Here is a 14,270-nt window from a genome sequence, read left to right on the forward strand (position 1 = left end):
ATACACAGAAGAGCAAATCGCGATCGTGAGACAGATTCAGAAAACGAAAGATTATTACGTGCGTTGATTCAGTTACGTGCGTTGATGGCTTTGATGGGTTTAATTTATGTGCGTTGATTCAGTTGTTGCCTGTGATTTTGATAATTCTCTTGCAGTTTTTGCCGTCTTCTGATCCAATTTATGCCTTGTTGAGGTCTTACCCTTATGAGTACAAGTTTACTACGGAAAGAGGGGTGAATTTTTATGTGAAGTCTAGCAAATTTGAGCAGGACTATCCGCTGGGTAGTGTTCAGAGAGTGAGGCTGGAAAAGCAAGTTGAAAAGGATTACTTTACTATTCTTGCACAGAATTGCCGGTTAGAGATTCAGCGGCAGCAGTGGGGTTTTATAAAGGAGACTCCCCATTGTGACATGTGGCAGAAGTTTCAGTATTCACCAGCTTGGTAAATATGAAAATAATTATGTAGTAATCTGCATAAAGGTTGCTTGATTGTGCTGCTATGATATTCATTATTCAGATAGGAGTAGCAACCGTGTTACTGAAATCTAGTTCAATGAAACAAGCTGAAGCAAAATTGAAGTAATTTTCTCCCACATTCAATTAATGCATCTTCAAATCTTTCATAAAGTTGATCCTCTCCTCAGTCTGCAAGCGGAGTGTTGTGGTTCACGCTTGCACAAATAGAAGAAGAAAGAAAATGTTCACGTGCTGCATAGGTGGAACTAAATGGGAAAGCAATCAAAGCAAAAAAGCAAAGAAGCAAAGAAGCAATCAACGCAAAAGGAAAACAGTCAAAGCAAAAAAGAAATCAAAGCAAAATGCACCGTTTTGACAATATTCGGGGCACGGTTTCGGGGTTTAAAATCGGGGTAAGTAGCTTTTCCCTTTGTCTATTTGTATCGAATAGGCCCCCGACCCTTGGGAAACAAATTAAATAATTGATCCCATTCCTGGCCTATGTTCAAACTGATAAAGGATACTTGGTCATTTGAAAAGGGCACAATGAATTCAAAAGATAAAAGTAAATTTGGTTTTGATAAACAATAGTCCGTAATTTTATTTTAGCAATACCATGGAAATGTTTGGTCGTCAATTTAAAATATGAAAGAATAAAAAATTAATTAGATTTAGATTGGGTGATGATTCATCCACTTCATTGATTTTTTAAATCCATCTTATTTTTAGAAAATAATTATAAAAAGCGTACATTATTTTTAAAAATTTTCAAATAAAGACTTCACATCCACTGTATAATTCATGGAATTATTGATAGCTAGAAGAATCATGGTACACACTTCCATATACTAGCTAAAGCTTTGCATATATTTGGTAGAAATTATATTCATGCCGATACAATAGTAGTTAAACTTGAGGGGAAAGAGACGTAACCTTAGGATTTGTTGATTTACTACGTGAGGATGTTGTTGAAAAAGATCAAAGCCGCATTATTTATTTCACTCAAGATTGGGTCTCTATGCTAAGTGTTCTACTTGTGGCTTCTAGGGGTATTCATGTTTGGCATATGCCTATGTAGTTAGAGATCTTTGGAGATGCAAAATTTTTATTGATTTGTATTTTTTAAAAATATTTTAAGCTTACTATAATTATTTTTTAGAAGTGAGATGAATTTATAAAAAATAATAATTCCGCCCATTTAGATATTAAAAAAAATAAATTTAGAAAAAAGAACATATAGGCCCACAAAATTTTGCAAAATGTAAAAATGTACAAATGCACCCCTTATTTTTTAAAATGGACATATGCACTCCTTCCCCCATAAACTTCTCCATTAAACCGTACACATCCCAACAAGTCAAATTTGGAAAAGATGGATCAGTTAAAGCATGACACGTGGCAAATGAACAGAATAGAGTAACCTCTTTCGTCTTCGTTTATTTCCCCTTTTTCTTCCCCTCCCACACAAACGTCCGAAAACCCTCCTTTTTGATTGATTCTCACATTAGCGAACTAACAATGGCAGCAGAACAAGCACCCAACGAAAATGAAAATTTGGAATTTATAGCAAACTTGAATGAGGAAGGCATGCTCGGGCTCTTGCGTTGGCCGAATTCAACAGCGTTCTTCACACCTTGTCGGGGTTTCTTTAATGCTACTTGGATAAAAACAACTCTCGGCTCCCGGATTTGGATCCAACCATTTCGAAATGGATTTCAGAAACCGCCCGCACTTTAGCTTGCAACGTTTGCGTCACGACCTAGGGATGGCAACTGAATAACTTGGATATTCATAATATCCATCTTATTGGATCGGATAATATTCATTTAAAATTTTTTAAATTATATTAAGATAAATATGAATAATTATTTTTTTCCAGTGAATACCCATTTAATCCAACATAATTTGAAAAAAAATTTAATTTTATAAAATGAAAAATGTAATAAACAAACATTGTAAAAAGATTACCGTAACAATCTTCAAACGCCTTTACATTCGGAAGTTCAGTTTCAGCACGTGAAAAAGGATGCACAAGAGTTAAGTTCAAATCTCAAGCCATGCTTAGAAGCCAACCTTTTGAAGACAGGCATCTCTTATTGTCATCCGTTGCCGCTGCTTCTGGTAAGCAAAATTGACGAGTCATTGCATTTGACGGATTGAAAAAATGGCACCGATTGCCGTCGCCGTCGTTGTCTGCTGGAAGTAAAAGGAGAGGATAAGGATATGTGTTAACTGTGATTAACTGATTGGATTAGTTAAGTTAGTTATGGTGACGTGGCAGTCCAGTCAGCAAAGTAGTTGTGAGTTTGTTAAGCTGGTTATTCAGCTTCTCTCAAAGATAAATACACGTGAAAATGATGTATATGTTAAGATGATTCTGGATAGCAGTATATAAGCTTTGTAATCTCATTCTGTTATTAAGTTGAATAAAATGAATATTCTTAGCTAAAGTTTCTCACATTTTCTCTTAGATTTTCTCTGTAAACAAACACTCCAAATCTGTTGATTAAATTCTAATTTGGTATCAGAGCCTTGAATCACTTCTTGATCATGGCTTCTTCAAGTCTTAGTACAAATGTTTCTTCCGCAATCTCAACATTTACTTTCACCACACCAATCAAGCTTGACAGATCGAATTATACTATATGGAAATCTCAGATCCTTTCAGCCATTCGAGCAAATGATCTGGAAGGTTTTCTTGATGGATCACGTACCTGTCCAAATCAGCTGCTGACTGGTGAATCAACAAGCGCAGATGCGGCAGTCATCTCAGAAAATCCCGCATACACTACTTGGAAAAGGCAAGATCAGATGATCTTGAGTTGGCTTTTATCTTCAATCAGTGTGGAGAGCTTAAGCATTGTGGTAAATTCTAAAAACTCTTGAGAACTTTGGATAAGCTTAGAGGAATAGTTTGAATTTGAAACAGCAGCTAAGAAAGTTCATTTAAAGATGCTACTAAATAATCTTAAGAAAGGATCCATGTCAATTACTGAATATTTTTGTAAACTAAGGTCAGTAACTGATGAATTAGCAATGGCTGGAAGTTCAGTTAGTTCTATTGACTTCATTACATATTTAATCTCAGGGCTAGGACAGGCTTACTATCCTGTTGTAGTTTATATTGAGGCAAATGCTCTTAAAGTGAGCATCAATGAGGCTTATTCTATGTTGCTATCTCATGAAGCTAGGCTTGAGAGTAATCATTCTGGTGTAGCTAAGGAAACTAAGCTGAATTTTAGTTCTAATGTGGCTCAGACTGGTAATAATCAGAAGAAGTCAGGAAACAATGCTAATTGGAATACTAATAACCAGGGTAATTGGAATGGTAATTTTGTGAATAGAAATGGAAATGGAAATTTCAACAATAGAGGAGGTTATGGATCTGGCAGAGTTGGCTTATGGATCAAAACTCAGGGAGAGGCTGGTTTGGAAATCAAGGAAGATGTTCAAACTCTGGTGGTTTTAATGGAAATACTGGTGGATTTAATGCTAATGGTGGAAATCCAGGGTCCTCTGGTGGCTTTGGTAGAGGAAGTGGCAGAGGAAATATTATCTGCCAAATATGTTTTAAACCAAACCATTCAACTATTGATTGTAGAAACAGATTTAACAGAAATTTTGTTTCAAATTCTCCAATGCAGTATCCAGGGCCAAGAACAGCTTATATGGCTACCTCAGAAGGAGTTGCTGATCAGGGATGGTATCTGGACAGTGGAGCCACTCATCATCTCACCAACAATGTGCAAAACTTGGTTGAAGATAATTCTTATAATGTTGCTCAACTGCTGTTTGTTGGAAATGGACAAGGTCTTACTATCACACATATTGGTTGCACTCATCTTTCTACTTCTTTTGGCACATGTTTATCCTTAACCAATATTTTGTGTGTTCCTAAAATAACCAAAAACCTCATCAGTATATCTAAACTTCTTTTGGATAATAACATAATCATTGAATTTTGTTCCACCATGTGCTTTATTAAGGACAAAAAGGAGGGAACTTTGCTGGCACAGGGGATTGTTGAAGGTGGTCTTTACAAGCTACTATCACTTGATGTCTTCTCTCTTTACTCTGCAGATTGCAATCCAAATCTTTTTAAACCAAGTTCCATGTTGTCATTTTGTTTTGATAATAAAGTTGTAAACTCTTTACCAGAGTCAAATAATCGTGTGTCAAAGTTGAACAATGTAAATATGTCTGAAGCTTTTGCATGTTCTGTTTCTGAAAATTCTTCTAGAGCTGGAAAGATATCAGTTCAGTTGTTACATAATAGATATGGTCATCCCAATAAACATGCTTTGCAAACAATTATTAAAAGTCTTCCCACACATTGCCTTTCAAATCAATTCATTAGCTTCTGTGATGCTTGTCAACATGGCAAAATGCATCAGCTTCATTTTTCTGTCACTGCCATTAAAACAAAAGCACCACTTGAGCTTCTATATACAGATGTATGGGGACCAGCTCCTGAATATTCAATGAGTGGATACAGATATTATATCTCTTTTGTGGATGATTTCACTCGATATTCTTGGATTTTTCCTCTCACAGCAAAGTCAGAAGCCTTAGAAACCTTCAAACACTTCAAACTTCTTGTTGAAAAACAGTTCTCCTTGTCTATCAAAACACTACAGTCAGATATGAGGGTGAATTTATAGCTTTTAAAACCTTTCTTCAGCAAGAGGGTATATGTTTTAGGTATAGTTGTCCATATACACACCATCAAAATGGTGTTGTTGAGAGGAAACACAGGCATATTGTTGAAACAGGTCTGACACTTCTAGCTCAATCACAGTTACCTCTCTCCTTTTGGTGGGAAGCATTCCACACTGCTTCTTTCCTTATCAACAGAATGCCCACATCAGTTCTAAACAATCTATCCCCATTTCAGAAATTACATAATCATTTGCTTGACTATCAGTTTCCAAAGGTTTTTGGTTGTTCCTGTTTTCCATTCCTCAGACCTTATAACCAGCATAAACTTGACTTTCATACTCAAAAATGTATTTTCATTGGTTACAGTCCACTTCATAAAGGTTATAAGTGTTTAACTTCATCTGGTAAAGTGTTTGTTGCTCGGCATGTTATTTTTAATGAAACTGAGTTTCCTTACACAGAATTGTTTCTAAAACACTCTACCTCACAAGTCTCCAATGTTGATGTCTCTTCTTCACCAGTACAATTTTCTTTTCTTCAAACTTCTGCTCAGGTTGACAGTAGCAATGTAGAGTCATCATCTCCTAATTTTCATCTAGCAATGTCTCTTCCATCAAGTTCCAGTTCAGTACAACCTTCTTCTTCTCATTCTTTAGCTGAACCAACTCACTCATCTTCATTACCAACTCACCCAATGATTACTAAAGCTAAAGCTGGTATCTTCAAACCCAAGTCATATCTAGCAGCTACTGAAAATCTTGAGCCAGCTAGTGTAAAAAGTGCCTTGCATGACTCCAAGTGGTTTTGTGCTATGAAAGAGGAATTTGATGCACTGCAAAGAACTCAAACCTGGACTCTAGTACCCTCTGAAAGTGCTGCTAAAATAGTTGGTAATAAGTGGGTATTTAGGGTGAAGTATAACCCTGATGGCAGCATTTCCAAATACAAAGCTAGGTTGGTTGCCAAGGGTTACCATCAAACTCAAGGGGTGGATTTCTTTGAGACCTTCAGCCCAGTTGTGAAACCTTGCACAGTCAGAGTTGTCCTCAGTCTAGCAGTATTGCATCATTGGCAGATTAGACAGCTGGATGTTAATAATGAGTTTCTCAATTGTATGCTTGAAGAGGATGTGTTCATGCATCAGCCACAAGGTTTTATAGACCCTGCAAATCCATCCTATGTTTGCAAGTTAAACAAAGCCTTATATGGTCTCAAGCAAGCTCCTAGAGCTTGGTATGAGAGGCTGAAAGGGTCCTTACTTCATAAAGGTTTTCACTCCTCAAAATCTGATACATCCATGTTTATTCAGCATATTGACCATGATATTGTGCTCATTGTCATATATGTTGATGATATTTTAGTTACTGGTTCTAATTCACAACATATTGAGGCTGTTATTTAATATCTTCATTCCGAGTTTGCACTCAAGGATCTAGGAGAGTTTAACTACTTTCTTGGTATTGAAGTAACACCCTCTGTTCAGGGACTGCATTTATCTCAAACCAAATACATTGGTGATATCCTTAAAAAAGCAAATATGCTTGACAGTAAAGGTTTTAATACTCCTATGAGTCCAGGTGATAAGCTTACAAAGGATAGTGGTGAAGTTTTTGATAATCCCTCATTATACAGAAGTATTGTGGGCTCTCTTCAGTATGTGTTGCTGATAAGACCTGATATAGCTTATCCTGTTAACAAGCTTAGTCAGTTCCTAGCTCATCCAACCATTGCACACTGGCAAGCTTGTAAAAGGGTTCTTCGATATCTTCAAGCTACTTCACACTTTGGGATTTAATTCTTCAATTCAGGCTCCGTGACTTTAACAACATTTTCTGATGCTGATTGGGCAGCTGATCCTGATGATCGAAAGTCTACTGGAGGGTATTGTGTATTCTTAGGAAACAATATTATTTCTTGGTCCTCCAAGAAACAAACCATTGTTTCTCGTTCCTCAGCAGAGTCTGAATATAGAGCTCTTGCTTCAGCAACCTCTGAAATTCTTTGGCTTACCTATTTGCTTCAAGAACTGCAAATTCAGCCAACTCAAAGTCCTGTTCTGTACTGTGATAATCAGAGTGCTGAGGCATTAGCTAGCAATCCTAAGTATCACTCTCGAACAAAGCACATTGAGTTGGATCTTCATTTTATTCGAGAGCATATTGCCCAGAAGCAACTCACGATCAGCCATGTTTCCAGTTCAGAACAACTTGCAAACATTCTCACCAAGCCCCTCTCTTTTGATCAGTTTGCTTATCTTCGTACCAAGCTTAATGTTCTTCCTCGAACTTAAGCTTGAGGGGGGATGATAAGAATATTTGTTAACTGTGATTAACTGATTGGATTAGTTAAGTTAGTTATGGTGACGTGGCAGTCCAGTCAGCAAAGTAGTTGTGAGTTTGTTAAGCTGGTTATTCAGCTTCTCTCAAAGATAAATACACGTGAAAATAATGTATGTGTTAAGATGATTCTGGATAGCAGTATATAAGCTTTGTAATCTCATTCTGTTATTAAGTTGAATAAAATGAATATTCTCAGCTAAAGTTTCTCACATTTTCTCTTAGATTTTCTCTGTAAACAAACACTCCAAATCTGTTGATCAAATTCTAATTGCATCTGATCAGACTTGTATCTAAAATTCTTGATATTTGTTGTTGATCGCCAAGAAGTGCAAACCCAACGAAAGGCCACAAAGTCTTGGTAGAATTTTATCCGCTCAGCGATTTTGACTACAAGGTCTTGATTAAGTTCTGACCATTGATGGATGGTAAGATCACTTTTGGAGGTATGAGAAGAAAAATTAGGGAACAAAGGATGGCGAATTTAGATTTTCGGTTTTCGCTGTTGTTCTGTACATCATGTTCGTGTTGTGTTCGATAGTTTGCTTCACTGAAGTGAAGTGACGAAGGCTCATGCGACTAAGCTGCAACTGTTTTTTCAAATTATTTAAAATAATTTTAATTAGCTTTTAAAATTAATGATTTTAGGAAATAAAAAATAAAAAAGAATTTTTTAATGTAATACATCATTAATTAACTTTTACTTTATTATTATGTTATATTATTTTTTAAAATTTAGAAATATAAATTTAATATCTATGGATATCCATAAATACTTATATTTATGTGGATAAAATTTATATTCGTATCAAATATTAAATATTAAAATAGATATAGATATAAATACTTATATTTATATAGACAAATTCATCATGAATAATCGTGAATGTATGCATAAATAGACAATTTCCATATCCAACGGATATTTGTCATCTCTATCACGACTTATCTGAAGCTCCGCAATTTGGTAATTTCCCATCTCCCGGCTCTGCACTCCCCGCACACTCTCGGAAGGCCCGGAGGCCATAAGCCGGCTGCGATTCCAATCGGCTTCGCCTTTGCCGTTCAACAACTCGGCCCTGTAAACGCAGCAGATACAATCACTGAGTTGATCTACGTTCCCTGTTAACCCAACGCGGGTCATTGCTGTGGCATCCCTACGGAAGCGAATGCCACGTGGGACCCCATACGCCTATTGGACGGGCGGTTGAGTATGCAACGAGTTTGGGAATGCTATTTGCAGCCGTGGATCTCACTCAGAAGAAGGGAACGGCGTGGTGGCTGTTTCGCCAGACGTTCTCCAATGGTAGTTTCGAGCTGCATTGCCCTGTGTCTGAAGTCAACTTCACCGCAAGCATGGCCGTTGCTCGTAGCTTGTTCTTGGATGGCTATAAACTTAATCCGTCGGGATCCTTCGTCAATCTTGATCCCTTGGGTGATGGTGATCATGGAAGCTATCTGCGCAAACCTCACGTATTCACGTAAACAGCTTTGATGCAATCATTTACCCCAGAGAAAATGTGAGAGATGTGTTTGTTATTTTGAGAGATTATATTGTTAGAATCCTGATAGTTATAACTTTTCAAATGTTTAAATAGAATTTTTATCTAGTAAAGTTTTTACAAATACTTTTTTTTTTGTTCCTAATGATAATTTTTATTAAAAATTTATAAAATAATTTTTTTAGACAAATTTTTTAAAGTTTCTTATAAAAAAATAAATAAAATTGTCAAATAAAAAAATATATTTTTAAAATGTTAATATATAAAGAAAGCTTTTCAACTTCTATTCTCTCAAAAGTTTAAAATTTAAACGTTTTGATAATAGAGATAAAATAACTTATTTAATTTTTAAAAGCTCTATTATAAAAATAACCAAACAATAATAAAAATTTAAAAAAAACTTATGAAATTAAATAAATAATTATTAGATAAGTTATACTAAACAGACACTTAATTTTTTTCAACTCCATGAAAATAAGAACCCAAAATACTAGTAAAATTTTTAACACTGCACGTCCTTTTGATATTTTAGTTTTTAGGCCACTGATTGTCTGCTCATATTTCACAAAATGAACGTTACGGTGTATTCTCCAAACTTCTTTGATCAGATTTTTTTTTTTTTTTTGTCATTAGAAATAGGTAGGGTGATTAATGTTAAAAATTGTATGTTTATTAAGTGGTAAAAATGTTATTTTATGTTTTTATTACAATTTATATTTGTATTTATTTAATTATTATGAATTATTAATAATATTTTTAAATACTTAATTTTTTGTATTTTTGAGTATTTATAAGGTAAAATAATAATTTCATGCAATTTGACACTCCAAACAGATAAACAGGAAGTCGTCGAGGTGGATTTACGTCTTTTGTTGCAAAAGTAAAACTTATTTAACAAGTTAGGTGTGAGAATTACTAGTGGAATAAGTTAAATATGCTTAAGTGAATTGAGTTAGGTTTATTTTTGGTTAGTGGAACAAATCTATGGTTATGAAATAATTGGCTTTGTTTATGTGTTGTGTGAATTGATTATGATTCACGAGCTAGTATAAATGTATGTAGTTGCTATCTCTTTCTCTACACCTTTCTTTCACTTCTTTCTCTCCAAATTCTTCTCCTCATCTCTTCTAAATACTCTTCTTTAATATTTTTAAAATTATTTTCATAATAATTTTAGTTTATTTTCAATTTAGTTATTTTATTTTAATTATGTGTAATTTAATTTTAACAATTATTTTCAGTTCAATTATGCTTAACTAAATTATAATAGTTAGGGTAAGGTGAAGTTTTTAGTAAAAAAATTATAATTTAATTAAATTCTATTTTTAATTATATAAATTAAATTATTTTCTATTTAATTTTATCTATACTTCATATTTTAAAATTTTGATTTATTGTAAACAAACAAACGAGTTTGGTACAATACATTCTTAATATCTTACTATAAAATATGTTGAAATAGTATTTTGACTTCTTATAAATAAGTTAAATTTTGGCACACTAAGTACTTAATCTATTATAAAATTAATGGAAAAATAATGATAATTTGTGTAATTAATATTTTGTGCAATAAATTTAAATAAAAATGATCAAAAGAATTTATTAAATCATATTTATTATTAAAAGTGGATGCATAATCCTAATTAATTTATTTTCGTATTTTCACTTTAATTAAATAGGGTGTCTTTAAATTATATTTGTAGTTCTAAGATTATTTTAAAAAAATTAACAAATTAAATCTTTTCACTATAGATTGACCTTGAACTCATTAAGCTATATTATAATAAGACAATCTTATACTTGGGAGCTTTAAATCACTTTTGAGTCGTGTTAAGTTTTTGGCACCGATGAAAGGTATTTATTTTGTTTGTTTTCATTTTTTTTATTTCTCTTTTTATAAATTTTCATTTGCCCCTTCTTTTCTTAAACTTTGTTCTACCAACAGAAATTTTAGAAAATTTCACTTTCATCCCACACTTGTTCTATACGTGTATAAATTGCAATATGACCACAAAAGTCTGAAACATTTTCAAATAGATCTGTGGCTGAAATTCCCACAATAATAAGATTTGGACCTACAAGTTGAACTTTATTTGGACTGGACTGAATAGGTAAGACTATTGACTTCAAGTTACAACAAAGGCCTAGTAATTTGAATTAATCATCTAATTGGCTAGTAATTTTTAAAATTTGAACAAAAAAGAGTTTGCATATTGAGATAAGTATTCATTCTCTTTCTCTCTTATTTAAATTTCTACAATTTAATTTTTGCATTATTTTATTTTCCTTTGCAATTTTTGTGACAATTATTTTATTTTGTCACTTTATATGGTCAGTTCAACTGCCTAAACTGTTATTTAATTTTAGTTAATATATTATTATTCTATTAATGTGTTTGTTTTAATTAATTTGTTAGATGGCTGGTTGAACTGCCTATAAAGTTATTTAATTTTAATTTCCAATTTATTTATTTTTATTTCGCATTTGTTTATTATTATTTTTAATTCTAATACATTTATATTAGTATTATTGTTGTTGTTGTTGTTGTTGTTATTATTATTTTGACATCTATATTACTTGCTTATTTAATTTTCCATCTGTTTATTTATTTATTTTTTTGGGTAAAATTTTATTACTTTTTGACACATTACTCATTTGTTTGTGTATCATCTGATTTCACACACACACACACTTCATCAACATTGCATGAGATGTGGTACTAAATTTCAAATGGTAGGTTAATTCGTCAATTACCGCCACCAATCATAAAAGAGATTCAAGAACAAAATCTTTTGGATCAACTTAATTCTCAAATTGATTAAGGAGACAACCATTCTCAACATATTGTACATGACCATAATCAATCAAGAACTTTGAGAGCCTAGATGAATTCAACAAGAACTAGAGCACCCTCGTGTATAGTATTTTCTTTAGAAGCATCTCGATTCAACTTCAAATCAGATATTATTCAACTTTTACTAATATTTTATGGTTTAGAATCTAAGATTCATACTTACATTTAAGAGATCTTTAAGTTTGTAATATATGTACAGACCAAAATTGTAGCATGAACATAATTAGATTGAGACTTTTTTTTTTTCATTAAAAGATAAAGTTAAAGTTTGGCTACAAAACATCAGATCTAGATCAATAAAAATTTGGAATAACATGCAAGAACAATTTTTGAAAAAAAATTTCTACCCCAAAAAATAAATTCTTTCAAAAGACAAATCATCACCTTCACTCAAAAGCTGGAAGAGACTCTTTCACCTTTGTTGGATGTCATTAAAGAGTCATTCCTGCTTTTTAAGTGAAAGTGGTGATTTTTTTTTAAAGAATTTGTCCTGTAAAGTGGAAAAAAAATTTCAAAAATTATTCTTTAATGTTATTCCAAGTTCTTATTGATCCAAATCTAAGGCTTTGTAGCCAAGTTTTAGCTTTATTTTTTAATGAAAAGGAAAAAAACTTTAATTTAATTATGTTCATGCTACAATCTTGGTCTATATATGTATTACAAACTTCCTTAAAATCTCTTAAATGCAAGTATGAATTCTTAGATTCTAAACCATGAAATGTTAGTAAAAGTTGGATAATACTTAGTTTGAAGTTGAATCGAGATATTTTTCGGGAAAGTACTATACACAAGGGTGCTTCAGTTCTGGTTGGATTCATATAGTCTCTTAAAGTTCTTAGTTGATTATGATCATGTGCATTATGTTGAGAATGGTTATCTCTTTGATCAAGTTGAGGATTAAATTTATCCAAAAGATTTTTTTCTTAGATCTCTTCTATGATTGGTGGCGGTGATTGAGATCTACAAATTGCCAAAAATGAAATTAAAATAATAAAACAAAATTAAATAAGCAAGTAATATACATGTCAATAATAATAATAATAATAATAATAATAATAATAATAATGTACAAGAATTAAAAACAATAATAAATAAATGCAAAATAAATAAACTAAAAATTAAAATTAAATAACTTAACAAGCAATTAAACTAGCCATATAACAAATTAATTAAACTAAACATATAAACATGATAATAATAAATTAACAAAAATTAAATGACAATTTAGGTAATTGAACCGATCATATAAATTAGCAAATAAAATAAATGCCAAAAAATTGCAACAGAAAATAAAATAATGCAAAAATTAAATTGCTGAAATTTAGAGAAGAGAGAAAGAAAGGAATACTTAGGACTTTTTTTCTAAATTTTAAATATTACTAGCCAATTAGTGATTAATTTAAATTATTAGGCCTTTGTTATAATTTTAAAGTCAATATTCTGATATATTCAGTCCAAAACGAGTCCAAATAAGTTCAAGTTGTAGGTTCAAATCTGGTTGTTTGGGAAATTTCAGCTAGGGACCTATTTGAAAGATTTCCAAACTTTTATAGTCAAACTATAGTTTTTAAAAGTATAGAACATAAAAGTATGGGATGAAATAAATTTTTTTGAAAATTTGTGTGGGTAAGGCAGAGTTTAAGAAAGGAAGAAAGGGACAAATAAAAATCTACAAAAAAAAATAAAACAAAAAATAAAACAAAAAATAAAAATAAACAAAATTAATATATACATTTCCCCAATAATGGCGCCAAAAACTTGACACGATTGAAAATTGATTTTTAACTTTTAAGTATAAAATTTTTTATTATAATATAACTCTGTGAGTTTAAGGTTGATCCACATGGAAAAAATTTGATTTGTTAATTTCCTTTAAACCATCTCAGAACTAGAAATCTAATTTAAACACACGCGATTTAATTAATGTGAAAATATTAAAATAATTAGTTAGTGTTATAGATCCACTCATAATAGTAAATATAATTTAATAAATTCTTTTTATCATTTTTATTTAAATTTATTGAACAAAAGATTAATTTGATAAATTACTATTATTTTGCCATTAATTTTATTCTGGATTGAGTACTTAGTGTGCCAAAGTTTAATTTATCTACAATAAGTTAAAGTATCATTTTAACATATTTTATATCAAGATATTAAGAATTTATTGTGCCAAACTCCCTTATTTGTCTACAATAAATCAATGTTTCAAAATATAAAATATGGATAAAATTAAATAGAAAATAATTTGATTTATATAATTAAAAATAGAATTTAATTAAATCATATTTTTCTACTAAGAGTTTTACTTTATCCTAACTATTATTTGTTAGTTAAGTATAATTAAAATAAAAATAATTGTTAAAATTAAATTACACATATTAAAAATAAAATAACTAAAATTGAAAATAAAACTAAATTTATTATGAAAATAATTTACAAAATATCAAAGAAGAGTATTTA

The sequence above is a fragment of the Citrus clementina genome, unplaced genomic scaffold (assembly GCF_000493195.1).
Source record: "Citrus clementina cultivar Clemenules unplaced genomic scaffold, Citrus_clementina_v1.0 scaffold_6, whole genome shotgun sequence".
NCBI lineage: Eukaryota > Viridiplantae > Streptophyta > Magnoliopsida > Sapindales > Rutaceae > Citrus > Citrus x clementina.